Source organism: Heptranchias perlo, chromosome 35 (genome assembly GCF_035084215.1).
Source record: "Heptranchias perlo isolate sHepPer1 chromosome 35, sHepPer1.hap1, whole genome shotgun sequence".
Taxonomy (NCBI): Eukaryota; Metazoa; Chordata; class Chondrichthyes; order Hexanchiformes; family Hexanchidae; genus Heptranchias; species Heptranchias perlo.
The window spans coordinates 15364444-15379177 of NC_090359.1; the positions used below are offsets into that span (position 1 = coordinate 15364444).

The 14734-nt window shown below is 44.3% G+C and overlaps 2 non-coding genes across 2 annotated transcripts; both read left to right on the forward strand.

Annotated features, from left to right (window-relative positions):
• The first annotated feature begins 2517 nt into the window (after window positions 1-2517).
• trnad-guc (transfer RNA aspartic acid (anticodon GUC)) lies at window positions 2518-2589 on the forward strand. Its single transcript has one exon. It is a non-coding gene; the product is annotated as a tRNA-Asp (tRNA).
• Window positions 2590-6730: 4141 nt separating this feature from the next.
• Window positions 6731-6802, forward strand: trnah-gug (transfer RNA histidin (anticodon GUG)). Its single transcript has one exon. It is a non-coding gene; the product is annotated as a tRNA-His (tRNA).
• Window positions 6803-14734: the final 7932 nt, after the last annotated feature.

Sequence of the window (14734 nt, forward strand, 5' to 3'; positions counted from 1 at the left end):
CATTGAGGACCTCGAGTTTTATGCACATTTTGATTGATCTGCAAGATTTCACGAAATCTACGACAGAAATGGAACAAAAATCAGCCAAATTATCCATATTCTGACTCAGTATTTCTGAGTCAATCCATGTGTATGTGTGTCTGTCTGTCTGTCTGTGTATGTGCCTCATATTTTCTATATTTTCCTGAGAAGATCTGTCTCACTCTCTCCCGCGTTACCCACATCATGATCCAACATGAGATGGAAAAGTGGTCGGTAATTCTTCTTTCAACAGTGGTCCGTGGAAAGTGAAACAAACTGTCATCAAATGAACAGTTCAAACAGATTCACTGAAACGTGAAGCATCTGTGGTGAATATACGGCAAATGTCTGCATGAATTACTCGTTAGTATAGTGGTGAGTATCCCCGCCTGTCACGCGGGTGACCGGGGTTCAATTCTCCGACGAGGAGGTTCTTGCTGCTTTCCAAGCTTCACTTTCATTTATCTGCAACATTGGATGTTGAAAATACAATGAAAAACTGACTCGGCCTTTCCAACTTCCACAAATTGATTTCACAGCGATTTTAAAAATCTGCTCTCTGCCTCACGCTTCAGCTCGATGTGAGAACCACAATGATGGGCAAGAAATGAAACGCAGAATCGCGCTGTCACCAGCCCGAAACAGAGAGAGACAGGTCTCGGAACAGGCGCAGACATGAAAGATCTTACAAACAGCAATGAAAAGGATGCATGTTTCAGTGAATCTATTTTAACTACTTCTTTGATGACAATTTGATTAACTTTCCACATGCCACTGTTGAAAGAAGACTTACTTTCTATCTCTTTGTTAGTCAAGGTCCAGAGAAAAATTATTTGGGGAGCAGGTTAAAAGTGACAGATAGAAAGAAAGAGAGGGACACTCAGAAACGCATATAACAAGTGAGACAGACATAGTCATATTCACACATACACAAACACACACATTCCGAGCTACATAAACACTCGCACACAGACATATACACACACCAATAACCTGAAAGTCACACAGGACTACTTGACAAACAGTGGAAGCAGCATGCTGTAGACAGAGCTAAACGATCCCACAAACAACGGATCAGATCAAAGCTCTGCAGTCCTGCCACACCCATTTGAGAATGATGGTGGATAATTAAACAACTAATGGGAAGAGGCTCTATGAACATCCCCATCCTCAATGATGGTAAAGCCCAGCGTGTGAGTGCAAAGTTTTAGAAACCGTCTTCAGCCAGAAGTGCCGAGTGGATGATCCATCTCGGCCTCCTCCCGAAATCCCCAACATCACAGAAACCAGTCGAACATCGAAGTGAAGAGTGAAGCTGAGAGCAGATTTTAAAACCGCTGGAATATCAGTGAAATTAAATCGGGGAAAGTGGGAAACTCCGAGTCAGTTTTACACTGTATATTCCGCATCGAATATTAGAGATAAATGAGAGAAAAAGCCTTAAAAGGCGGCAAAAGTTTAATCTCCCCGTTGGGGAATTGAACCCCGGTCTCCCGCGTGACAGGCGGGGATTCTCACCACTATACTAACAAGGAACTGCTGCATTTACTGTGCACTCATCCCAGATGGTGTTAGACATGCTTCACGTATCAGTGCATTTCTTTTAACTATTTATTTGATGACAGTTTGTTTCATTTTCCACGGGCCACTCTTGAAAGAACCATTTACATTTCCATCTCTTTGTTAGACAACGACAACTGACTCTGTCTTTCTTTCGTTCTTTCTTTCTCTCTTATCGTGGTGAGTTGCCCCACCTTAGTCCGGGGTTTAATACCCCGACTGGGAGGTAGCAGTTTTCAGACGCTAACTTTTAATTTTATGTCTTCGCCGACCTTCTTCCTAAACAAAAACTACAGAGCAAAAAAACAGGTGATTGTCACTTTCAGAATATTATTGTACGGAGACTATTTGAGGACTGGATGCAGAGCAATTGTGATTTTTACTAACTGGTGGGTTAGGTGACAGATTCGAAATTCATTCATTTCCCCCGCGCAGGTTCAAATCTGACAGACTTCAGATCCCGTCATTCATCAACCTGTTTCATCTCTGCGTTTCAAAATTCAACAAGTTTCTTGTAGAATTAATAATTCTTAAGTGAATTAAAATTCCACAGCATTGAGGACCTCGAGTTTTATGCTCATTTTAATTGATCTGCAAGATTTCACGAAATCTACGACAGAAATGGAACAAAAATCAGCCAAATTATCCATATTCTGACTCTCAGTATTTCTGAGTCAATCCATGTATATGTGTGTCTGTGTCTGTCTGTCTGTGTATGTGCCTCATATTTTCTATATTTTCCTGAGAAGATCTGTCTCACTCTCTCCCGCGTTACCCACATCATGATCCAACATGAGATGGAAAAGTGGTCGGTAATTCTTCTTTCAACAGTGGTCCGTGGAAAGTGAAACAAACTGTCATCAAATGAACAGTTCAAACAGATTCACTGAAACGTGAAGCATCTGTGGTGAATATACGGCAAATGTCTGCACGAATTCCTCGTTAGTATAGTGGTGAGTATCCCCGCCTGTCACGCGGGAGACCGGGGTTCAATTCCCCGACGAGGAGGTTATTGCTGCTTTCGAAGCTTCACTTTCATTTATCTGCAATATTGGATGTTGAAAATACAATGAAAAACTGACTCGGCCTTTCCCACTTCCACAAATTGATTTCACAGCGATTTTAAAAATCTGCTCTCTGCCTCACGCTTCAGCTCGATGTGAGAACCACAATGATGGGCAAGAAATGAAACGCAGAATCGCGCTGTCACCAGCCCGAAACAGAGAGAGACAGGTCTCGGAACAGGCGCAGACATGAAATATCTCACATACAGCAATGAAAAGGATGCATGTTTCAGTGAATCTATTTTAACTACTTCTTTGATGACAATTTGATTAACTTTCCACATGCCACTGTTGAAAGAAGACTTACTTTCTATCTCTTTGTTAGTCAAGGTCCAGAGAAAAATTATTTGGGGAGCAGGTTAAAAGTGACAGATAGAAAGAAAGAGAGGGACACTCAGAAACGCATATAACAAGTGAGACAGACATAGTCATATTCACACATACACAAACACACACATTCCGAGCTACATAAACACTCGCACACAGACATATACACACACCAATAACCTTAAAGTAACACAGGACTACTTGACAAACAGTGGAAGCAGCATGCTGTAGACAGAGCTAAACGATCCTACAAACAACGGATCAGATCAAAGCTCTGCAGTCCTGCCACACCCATTTGTGAATGATGGTGGATAATTAAACAACTAATGGGAAGAGGCTCTATGAACATCCCCATCCTCAATGATGGTAAAGCCCAGCGTGTGAGTGCAAAGTTTTAGAAACCGTCTTCAGCCAGAAGTGCGGAGTGGATGATCTATCTCGGCCTCCTCCAGAAATCCCCACCATCACAGAAGCCAGTCGAACATCGAGGTGAAGAGTGAAGGTGAGAGCAGATTTTAAAACCGCTGGAATATCAGTGAAATTAAATTGGGGAAAGTGGGAAACTCCGAGTCAGTTTTACACTGTATATTCCGCATCCAATATTGGAGATGAATGAGAGAAAAAGCTTTTAAAGGCGGCGAAAGTTTAATCTCCCCGTCGAGGAATTGAAACCCGGTCTTCGGCGTGACAGGCGGGGATACTCACCACTATACTAACGAGGAACTATTTCATTGACTGTGCACTCATCCCAGATGGCGTTAGACATGCTTCATGTATCAGTGCATTTCTTTTCACTATTTCCTTGATGACAGTTTGTTTCATTTTCCACGGGCCACTCGAGAAAGAATCTTTTACATTTCCATCTCTTTGTTAGACAACGACAACTGACTCTGTCTTTCTTTCGTTCTTTCTTTCTCTCTTATCGTGGTGAGTTGCCCCATCTTAGTCCGGGGTTTAATTCCCCGGCAGGGGGGAAGCATTTTTAAGACACCATCTTTTAATTTTATGTCTTCGGCTCGCTTCTTCTTACAAAACTACAGAGAAAAATAGAACAGAAGAAAAAATTAAACAGGTGATTGTCACTTTCAGAACATGATTGAACGGAGACGGGTTGGGGGCTGGATGCACGGTGTGTTACCGAGCGATCACTCATTGCGATTTTAACAAAGCAGTGGTTAAGGTGATAAATTTGAAATCCATCGTTAGATTTGCACCTACACCTGGTTTAAAATGGGTTCCTCAGTGATATCAATAAACCGATAACAACCCCGAAACCCCAGCGGGTATATTTGTTCCGATACTTCGTGACGGTCTCAATTTCCATTGAAATTTTCAATCAGCAAATCCCAGCGGTTGCTTTGAGTTTGACAAACTAATTTATGTACTTGACTGGTTCCTGGAAATGATCAAAATGGGGTTTTCCTTACCCATACAGATAAATAAATAAACACATTCGGTCATTTCGCAAAAGACAGTTGGATAAATAAATAAATCGCAGTATCTGTGGAGAGATCCTCGCTTTCCCGGGGTGTCATTGTGCACTTTGATTGATACTTCACGTTATTCACATCTCACACTCGCAACACCTCAGGACTTTGCAGATTTGAGCAGAGCTCAGCGAGCAATGCAAAATTCATCCACCGTGGCTTCGGGTTGGACCGAGGCCCAGGACTTCTGGATGAAGACAAGGAAGGAACCAACACATCAAACGATAAATGTAATAATGGCGCGGATGGGATAAAAACCATGCGTGCAGAGCACAATGGATTAGGAATCCATCACCTCAAACACTCGGTCACCTCGTCGCATGAACATTGCTCAGAAAGCCCATTTATTTTATTCGTTCAATGGAAAATCCTCGACTCAAAGGTCAAAAAGCAAGAAAGCCGCATTTCAATCATTAGATAGCAAATTATGAGGGAACACTATCAATTGGTCGCGTGGCCGAGCGGTCCAAGGCGCTGGATTAAAACTCCAGTCTCTGTAGGGATATGGGTTCCGATCCCACCGCTGCCAGAATTTAAAGTGCTTAATACTTTAACCACATCACCAAACATCCTTCTTTTCCAACCAGTACCGTGTGCGACATTGCTGTTGTTCGGGCACGACTGCCACAGCTGATGTGCGTCGCCGTGATCGTATCGTGGTTCATACTCTGCGTTGTGGTCGCAGGAATCCGAGTTACAGTACAGTTTTGTTTACCGCTTTTGTCCTCTGCCACATTTGTGAATAGAATGCAGCAAGAAATCAATCTTCAGCACATGAAAGAAAATTTTTTTGTTGCTGGTGAAAACCTATCCATTCCTTCAAATCCCAGCACTCTCACATGCCTGGACTTGATGTTCCACAGTTCAAAACGGTCTGTTCTCCAGGCTTTTTCTTCCTTCCATAATCAATAGGCCGGCTTTCCTTTCCTCCTTCCATTTCAGGGACACTTTCCTACGGCATTGCCGACTCTAACATTCACTTTCACGATCTTATTTGTTCTGCTTCGACCGCTGTTTCTATCCCATTTTCACAGTTTTTCTTTCTCCGTCGCGTCTGTTCTGACGATGCCACTTTCCACAACACTACTTCTGATATGTCTTCCTTTTTCCTCAACAGAGGATTCCCCTCCACTGCAGTTGACTGGGCCTCGACTGTGTCCGTCCTATTTCCTGCACTTCTGTCCTTATCCATTCCACTCCCTCCCAGAACCACGGTAGGTCCCCTTGTCCTTACCTTCCACCCCACCAGCCTCCACATTCAACGTATCATCCTCCGCCACTTCCACCATCACCACAAACATCTTCCCCTCCCCTCCCCTTTCAGCCTTCCGAAGGGACCGCTCCCTCCAGGAAACCCTGGTCCACTCTTCCATCACCCCCAACACTCGCTCTCCTCCCCTCGGCACCTTCCCATGCGAGTGCAGCAGATGCAACACCTGCCCTTTCACCTCCTCCCTTCCCACCTTCCAGGGCCCCAAACATTCCTTCCAGGTGAAACAGCGATTTATTTGTAATAGCTTTGCTGAACACCTCCGCTCAGTCCACAAGCGTGACCCTGAGCTTCCCGTCGCTTGCCATTTTAATTCCCCGTCCCACTCCCACTCTGACCTCTCTGTCCTCGGCCTTTTACTCCGTTCCAATGAAGCTCAACATAAGCTCGAGAAACAGCACCTCATCTTTCGATCAGGCTCTTTACAACCTTCTGAACTCAACATTGATTTCAATAACTTCAGATCATAAACACTGATCACATTTTTTCGGAGATCAAGTGCTGATTGTGGTTCAAATGTTGCCATTTACAGCTCCTCTAGACCCATCTTTTGTTTCTTTACTAGTCCCATTACCACCCTCCTTGCCTTGCACCATCATCCCTTTTGTTATTTAATCACTCCTGCCCTCCACCCTATCAGAGACCTTCCCTTTTGTTCTTTCCTCCCCTCCCCTTCCTCCCCCATCCCTTTTCCTGACGCTGGACTTGCTTAAAAACTGTTTAATCTTCAACTTTTTCCATTTCTGACCAAGGGTCATCGACCTGAAAAGTTAACTCTGTTTCTCTCGCCACAGACGCTGCCTGACTTGCTGATTATTGACAGCATTTTCTGGTTTTATTTCAAATTTCCAGCATCGGCAGTATTTTGCTTCGAATATCTCCTTCTGTGGCTCGGGGTCAAATTTTGTTTCAAATCTCCTGTGAAGCGCCTTGGGACGTTTCGCTACGTTAATGGTGCTATTTAAATAGTTCGGGCAGAATCTTACCCACTGACATGTGGTGCCGTGATCGTATAGTGGTTAGTACTCTGCGTTGTGGCCGCAGCAACCTCGGTTCGAATCCGAGTCACGGCATAGTGTGCGCTGCTTCTTTTGTTCTCCCGCGCTTGCGAATATAATGCAACAATATATCAATATTTAATACATGAGAAAAACATTTTTTGTTGGTGGCGAAAACCTATTTATTCCATCAAATCCCAGCACTCTCACATGCCTGTACTTGATGTTCCACAGTTCAAACCCGCCTCTTCTCCCAGCTTTTTCTTCCTTCCACAGTCAATAGGCCGCCTTCCCTTTCCTCCTCCCATTTCATGGAACCTTTCCTGCGGCATTGCCGACTCTAACATTCACTTTCACGATCTCATGCCTTTGAGTTTGTTCTGCTCCGACCGCTGTTTCTATTGGGCACATGTCCCATTCGCACCAATGTTCATTTGTGCCTTGAAACCATTCGATACATTTCGATCTGCGTGACCGCTCGACAGACAAACACGACGACAGCAGGGCTGGTCTCTGGAAAGACAGCCGCCCGATTGTTCACGAAATTTACTTGGAGAATCTTGTGATCCAGGGGATGGTAACTGAAGAACTGGTTTTTATTTTGATGCTTGTTGGCTCTTTTCTCTCAACAGTTGAGTTGCGTGAGCGACGGGCAGCGCTGCAGAGCTGCGAATGGCGGTTGAAAGGTGCACATTTGGCAAGTTGGGGCGGTGCAGTAAGATCGCAAGTGTTCCGCCTTGATCGTAATAGTTCTGTTGAAGCGTGCCATTGAATCGAGTAGAGAATAAATGTAAAGAGCGCCTGTGGCGAAAAAAAGGGGTGATTACAGGCCATGAGCGGAAGGACTTTTGAATTCTCGTGGCGCAGGACGCTGTGTGCGGAAACGGCAGATTTTATAGCGCGTGTGTCGGAAAGTAAAGTTTGATCTTGTGTGTGAGAAGAGCACAAGAAAGTTGTGCTTGAAGCTGCGCCCTTGAGGCAAGTTGCAGGTTGTCAGGAAAACTGCTCTAGTGAACGCCCAAAAATAATCCCAGAAATTGCTGGCAACACTCAGCAGGTCAGGAAACATCATTACCAGGGCGTCATTGTGCACTTTGATTCATACTGAAGACCCGTACAACATGGACGGGTTGCACCTCAACGGTGCTGGGACCAATGTCCCCTCAGGGATGTTACCCTTGACTTATCAGCGAGCAATGCCGACCGTAATAGGGCATTAGCTGTTTACAATCTATATTAGTGTAATGTATTGAAGATCTCTGACGATACAAAGCATATGTGAGGAGGACACAAATAGTCTGCAAAGGTTTATAGACAGGTTAAGTGAATGGGCAAGAAGGTGGAAGATGGAGTATAATGTGGGGAAATGTGAGGTTATTCACTTTAGTAGAAAGAATAGAAAAACAGAATATTTTTAAAATGATGAGCAACTATTAAATGTTCGTGTTCAGAGAGACTTGGGTGTCCTGGTATAAGAAACACAAAAAGTTAACATGTAGGTACAGCAAGCAATTAGGAAGGCAAATGAAATTTTGGCCTTTACTTCAAGGGTTTGGAATACATGAGTAAGGATTTTGTTGCAATTGTACAGGACTTTGGTGAGACCACAACTGGAATTACAGTTTTGGTCTCTTTATTTAAGAAAGGGTTCTCAGGATGTTTCGCGTTGACCACGGTCTGACGGCCTTGTGTTCGAAGGGGTTACTCCTCAGGAACTTCTACACCTGGGACAGATAGTGGGGGGGAGCGGTCCAGCTCGATGGGACATCCTGCACCTGCTCGGCCAGCACAGCCAGACCCAGCCTTCTCAGTGTGTTGGCCAGGTCGAAACTCAGCACCTAGTGACACTTGGTATCTGCGTACTGGGGCTCTACACATATCCTGAGGCAGCCACACACAAAGGTGGCTGTCAGGATCAGAGCAGCATTGGGACGCTCTTTCCCCATTTGTCTGGAAGCTTGTACATGGTGACCCTGCGGACACATTCTACCTTGGACCTCCAGGGAAAGTGGAGGATATCTCGGGTGACTGTGACGGCGGAGTTTTGGGGAACGGGCCAGAGCTGGGTCACGTAGAGCAACACGGTGAGTACCTCACACCTTATCACCAGGTTCCTGCCGGTTATGGAGAGGGATCGCCCCACCCACATATCAAGCTTCTGTTTGGACTTAGTGATCCGCTCCTCCCAGTTCTTTCTGCCGGCCAGGGGCCCCTTGAACCAGATCCCCAAAATGTTCAGGTCGTCGGATCTGACAGTGAAGGGAACAAAGGACCGGGTCTCCCAACTGCCAAAAGACATGGCCTCACTCTTACTTTGGCTCACCCTGGCCCCCGAGGCCAGCTCGAAATGGATGCAGTTGCCCATCAGTGTGTGGACCGACTGCTGGTCGGAGCAGTTGAAGTGAATTTAATAACGAGCGGTCAATCCACAAGGCCAGTTTTACGCCAGGTCGACAAGCGGAAAATGTACCCCAGAGAGTCTGCAATTATTCGTTCTGGGAACTGAAGTATATAGAAATTCAAGAGAATAACTTTTCTGAATTCAAACATTTCCTGTGACCAGAACCCCGACCACCTCCTGTGGAACAAACGGATTTGTGTTAACATTGCAAAGACTCCATTGGAAATCCACATTTTGAATTGGCACATTCAGCATTGCACAAATTACGGATTGGTGTCGGTCATTCAAACATTCCCACAGACCCTCGCTTTATTTCATCTTATTCATCTCTCCCCCACCGTGAGATAAATATCTAACCCTCTGACACCAAAATTAATGAGCGACTTATGTTTTCATCACGTTCATCGCTAAGAACTAAGAGATCATCATTAGTACAGCTGATTCAGACACTCTAAGAGGTCTCTTTGGGCCTCTGTGAATGATCAATGAATGGATTGAAAAGGGCAGGTCAGTTAAAATCTGATTTTTTTTCCTGTACTAACAAACAGCCAAGTGATTAGGAGATTCTAATTGCCAGTTTAGTGCAGACACCATGTGATGAGTTCAGCACTCACTCGAAAGCAAACTGAGAGCTGGTCTGTTTCTGTCTCTGTGATATTGTAAGGAGTGACTGGTTGTGTTTCAGGGGTCTGTGTTGTGCTGATGACTGGAGCAGAAAAAAACACATTTGGGCTGAAATCTACGCCTGATTCTTTGATGTCTCGTGCGTTTGGGCCTTTTGACCATCTGCTTTGCTCAGGCAGCCTGTCATTGTTCTTCTTAGAGAAACAAATATATGGAAAATATACAATCCTAGAATCTCACAGCATGGAAGGAGGCCATTCGACCCATCGTGCCAATGCCAGCTCTTTGAAGGAGGTACCCGATTAATCCCATTCCCGTGCTCTTTACCCATAAACTCTGCGATTTTTTTTCCTTTTCAAGTATTTATCCAATTATCCTTTTAAAGTTACGATTGAAACTAGCTCCACCATCTTTTACGAACATACGAATTAAGAGCAGCAGTAGGCCATTCGGCCCCTCGAGCCTGCTCTGCCATTTGATAGGCTCATGGCTGATCTGATTGTGACCTCAACCCGACTTTCCCGTCTACCAACAGATCCTTTGACTCTCTCGTTAAGCAGGAATCTATCTAACTCAGCCTTAAAAATATTCAATGACCCTGCCCCCACCGCTCTCTGGGAAGGGAGTTCCACAGATTTACGGTCCTGTGAGAGAAAAAAATGTCTCCTCATCTCCTTCTTAAATGGAGACCCCTTATTCTTAAGCTATGGCCCATAGTTCTAGTCTCTCCCACAAGAAGAGACATCCCCTCAGCATCTACCCCGTCCAGTCCCCTGAGGATCTTATATGTTTCAATAAGATCACCTCTCATTCTTCTAAACTCCAGTGTATACAGGCCCAACTTGTCCAACCTTTCCTCATAAGATAACCCCCTCATCCCAGGAATCAATCAAGTGAACTTTCTCTGAACCACCTCCAAAGCAATTATTGTCCTTTCTTAAATAAGGAGACCAGAATTGCACGCAGCATTCCAGATGTGATCTCACCAATGCTCTGTACAACTGTCGCAAAATATCTCTATTTTTATATTCCATTCCCCTTGCAATAAATGACAACATTCCATTTACCTTCCCAATCATTTGCTGTACCTGCAATCGAACTTTTTTGATTCATGTACTAGGACACCCAGATCCCTCTGTACCTCAGAGTTCTGCAATCTCTCTCCATTTAAATAATATACTGCTTTTGAATTCCTCCTGCCAAGTGGGCAAGTTCACATTCTCCCACATTGGACTCCATCTGTCAAATTTTGCCCACTTACTTAACCTATCTGTATCCTTTTGCAGACCCCTTATGTCCTCTTCACAACTTACTTTCCTATCTACCTTTGTGTCATCAGCAAATTTAGCAATCATACATTTGGTCCCTTCATCCAAGTCATTGATATAGATTGTAAATAGTCGAGTCCCAAGCACTGATCCCTGTGGCACTCCATTCGTTACATCTTGCCAACCTGAAAATGACCCATTTATGCCTACTCTCTGTTTCCTGTTAGCTAACAAATCCTTTATCCATACTAATATGTTACCCCCTACACCATGAGCTCTTATTTTGTGTGGTAGCCTTTGATGTGGCACCTTGTCAAAAGCCTTCTGGAAATCCAAGTGCACCACGTCCACATGATCTCCTTTATCCACGTTGCTTGTTACTTCCTCAAAGAACTCTAATTGATTAGTCAAACACGATTTCCCTTTCACAATGCCGTGTTAACTCTGCCTGATTGCATTGAGATTGTCTAAGTGCCCTGCCATAACCTCCTTAATAAAAAATTCTAACATTTTCCCTATGATAGATGGTAAGCTAACTGGCCTGTACTTCCCTGCTTTCTGTCGCCATCCTTTCTTGAATAGAGGAGTTACATTCGCTAATTTCCAATATGATGGGGACTGGAGAAAGGCAGATGTTACTCCTATTGTTAAAAAGGCAGCAAAATTCATTGAGGAAACTACTGACCAGTGAGTTTGACGTCCATTGTGGGTAAAGTTATGGAAATCCTTATTAAAGGTAAGTTCAAGGAGCTTGTGAATAGAAATATAACCTTAAAAGATAGACAATTTGCGTTCATGAAAGGGGAAGTCTTGCCAATCTAGCTCACTAGTTTACTTTGAATGTGTGACAAAGGAGTGTGATATTGGTAAGGTAGTGGATGTGGTGTACATGGATTTCAGGAAGGCCTTTGATACAGTTCCTCTCGAAAGGCTGGTAGTGAAAACAAAGAATGCGGAAATCAGTGGAAATGTTTTACAATGGATGTGTAATTTGTTCACCGATAGAATCCAGAGGGCAGTGGTGAGGGATTGTCATCAGCTTGCAAGAATGTTACCAGTGGGGTTCCACAGTGATCTGTTTTGGACCTCTTTTGTTTAATATCTTCATTAGTGATCTGGAACTAAGAGTAAATTTGCAGATGATGCAAAGCTGATGAAGGTGGTAGACTGCAAACTGAACAGGATAAGCTACAGGAGGATTCAAATACTTGGGCATCGGACAGACAGGTAGCAGATGAAATTTAATGTAGAGAAATGCAAAGTGCTTCACACGGGGACAAAAAAAACAGGAATGGACTATTGCAACAACAACAAAAACAACGTCCATTTATAGATCACCTTTAACATAATAAAACGTTTCATATGACGGTTATCAGACAAAATTTGACACCGAGCTACATAATGGGATATTAGGACAGGTGACCAAAAACTTGGTCAAAGAGGTAGGTTTTACGAAGCGTGTTAGATGGGAGGAGAGAGAAGTGGAGAGGTTTAGGGAGGAAGTTCCAGAGCTTAGGGCTGAGACAACTGAAGCCACGGCCACCAATTGTGGTGCAATGGAAATCGGGCTGCACACGAGACCAGAGTTGGAGGAACGCAGAGTTCTTGGTGGGCTGTAGGGCTAGAGATAGGAAAGGGCGAGGCCATGGAGGGATTTGAACATAAAGGTGAGAATTTTAAATTCGAGGTGTTGCCGGACCAGGAGCCGATGTAGGACAGTGAGCACAGGGGTGATGAGTGAATGGGAGTTGGTGCGAGTTAGGATATGGGCAACAAAGTTTTGGATGAGCTCAAAATTACGGAGGGTGGAAGCTGGAAGGACAGCAGTGATAGCATTGGAATAGTGGAGCCCAGATATAACTAAGATATTGATGAGGATTTAATAGCAGATGAGCTGAGGCAGGGGCGGAGACGGACAATTTTACAGGAGGTGGAAACAGTCGCTTTTGGTGATGGAGAAGATATGTGGTCAGAAGGTCAGCTTAGGGTCAAATAGGACGCCTGGGTTGCTAACAGTCTCGTTCATCCTCAGAAAGTGGGCACGGAGAGAGATGGATTTGGTGGGGAGGAAACGGAGTTTGTGACAGGGACTGAAGATAATGGATTCGGTCTTCTCAATAATTAATTGGAGGAAATTTCTCCTCATCCACTGCTCGATGATGGACAAGCAATACGACAACTCAGAGGCAGTGGAGGGGTGGAGAGAGGTGATGGTGAGGTAGAGCTGTGTGTCATCAGTGTACATGTAGAATCTGATGTCGTGTTTTAGGATGATGTTGGCGAAGGGCAGCATGTAAATGAAGAATAGGAGGGGGCCAAGCGTAGATCACTGGGGGAATCCATTACTTAACTGGAAAGAAAATAATGTCCATGGCAATGAAAAAGATCGGGGGGAGTAGATTGATAATAAATTGAAGCTGTCGCATCAATGCTCGGCGGCAGTGAGTAAAGCAAATCAGATGCTGAGATGCATTTAAAGGTCAATATTGAGCCGAAATAGTTTGGGAATCCTGCTACTGTAAAATTATAGGTGCAACCGCACTTACAATGCTGTGTACAGTTCTGGTCACCACAGTACAAAAAGCATAATGCAGCTATTGAGAGGATAGAGAAGAGAGCAATCAGAATGATTGAGCGGGTGGAGGGATTGAATTATGTTGAGTGATTATGTAAATTGGGCATGTTCTCACTGGAAACGGGAATGTTTAGAGGTGATACTATTGCTGTTTTTAGGTTTCTAAATCGACTGGATAATGTAGACTGTGACAAAATATTTCACCATGTCCAGAAGAGTAGAACCAGAGGAGACGGCCTGCACTTGAAGCCAGGTAAATTCAAAACTAAGCTCCATAAAGAATATTTCAGTGAGCAAGTGGTCACTCTATAGAACAGGTTCCCCAGGGAGGTGGTGAAAGCAGTTCGTATTGAATCATTCAAATGCAAATTAGATAGAATCTTACAGAAAATAACATTTCTCATTTCAGTATCTGAGTAATTTGAGACATGACATGTGGTAAGTGTCACATGTTTGGGAGGAACAGGTGCCTTTGGACCTATGGTTCCCAAAGCTCTCGATGACTGGGGGATTCCTGGCCTGGTGTCAGGGTCTGTTGTAGATTAATTGATAGAGATTGATTGCAACGATTAGTCAACAACCCCATTGTCGTTGTATCATGTGACTAACCGGATAGTGGAAGGCGAGCTGGATGGACCTTGGTCTTTTTCCATCCAGCAATTCTTATGTTTATGGACACACGAGTGTGGCTGTGGGGCGGTGCCTAGTGAGTGGAGAACAATGGGTGGGCACAGTGTGTGTTGCCATTTCAGAGAGTATACTATCCTCAAAATCCAAACTATTCCCAGGGGGGATATTGAGGTCCCTTCATTAAACAGTTAAACTTGATATCCAACAACAGAACAGAGCTCGGACTCTGTCTCCCACATGAATGTGGAGATACTCGAGGGCCCTCGGGGCTGGTGGGAATGCACCAGGCCTGAGTCAGCACCGACAAGAGAACTGGAAACTAACAGAACAGGAAACAACACTGAATTGTGCAATGATGTAGTTTTCCTTATACTTTCGTAAATTTACAGTGGGAAAGGATCTCAGAGTGAGTGACTGTGTATCTGAGAGGGCAGGCAGTGTGTGAGAGGAACGAGAGGTGTATAGGATGGAATATAAGGAGCAATTGAGGCTGGATTTTACTATTTTCA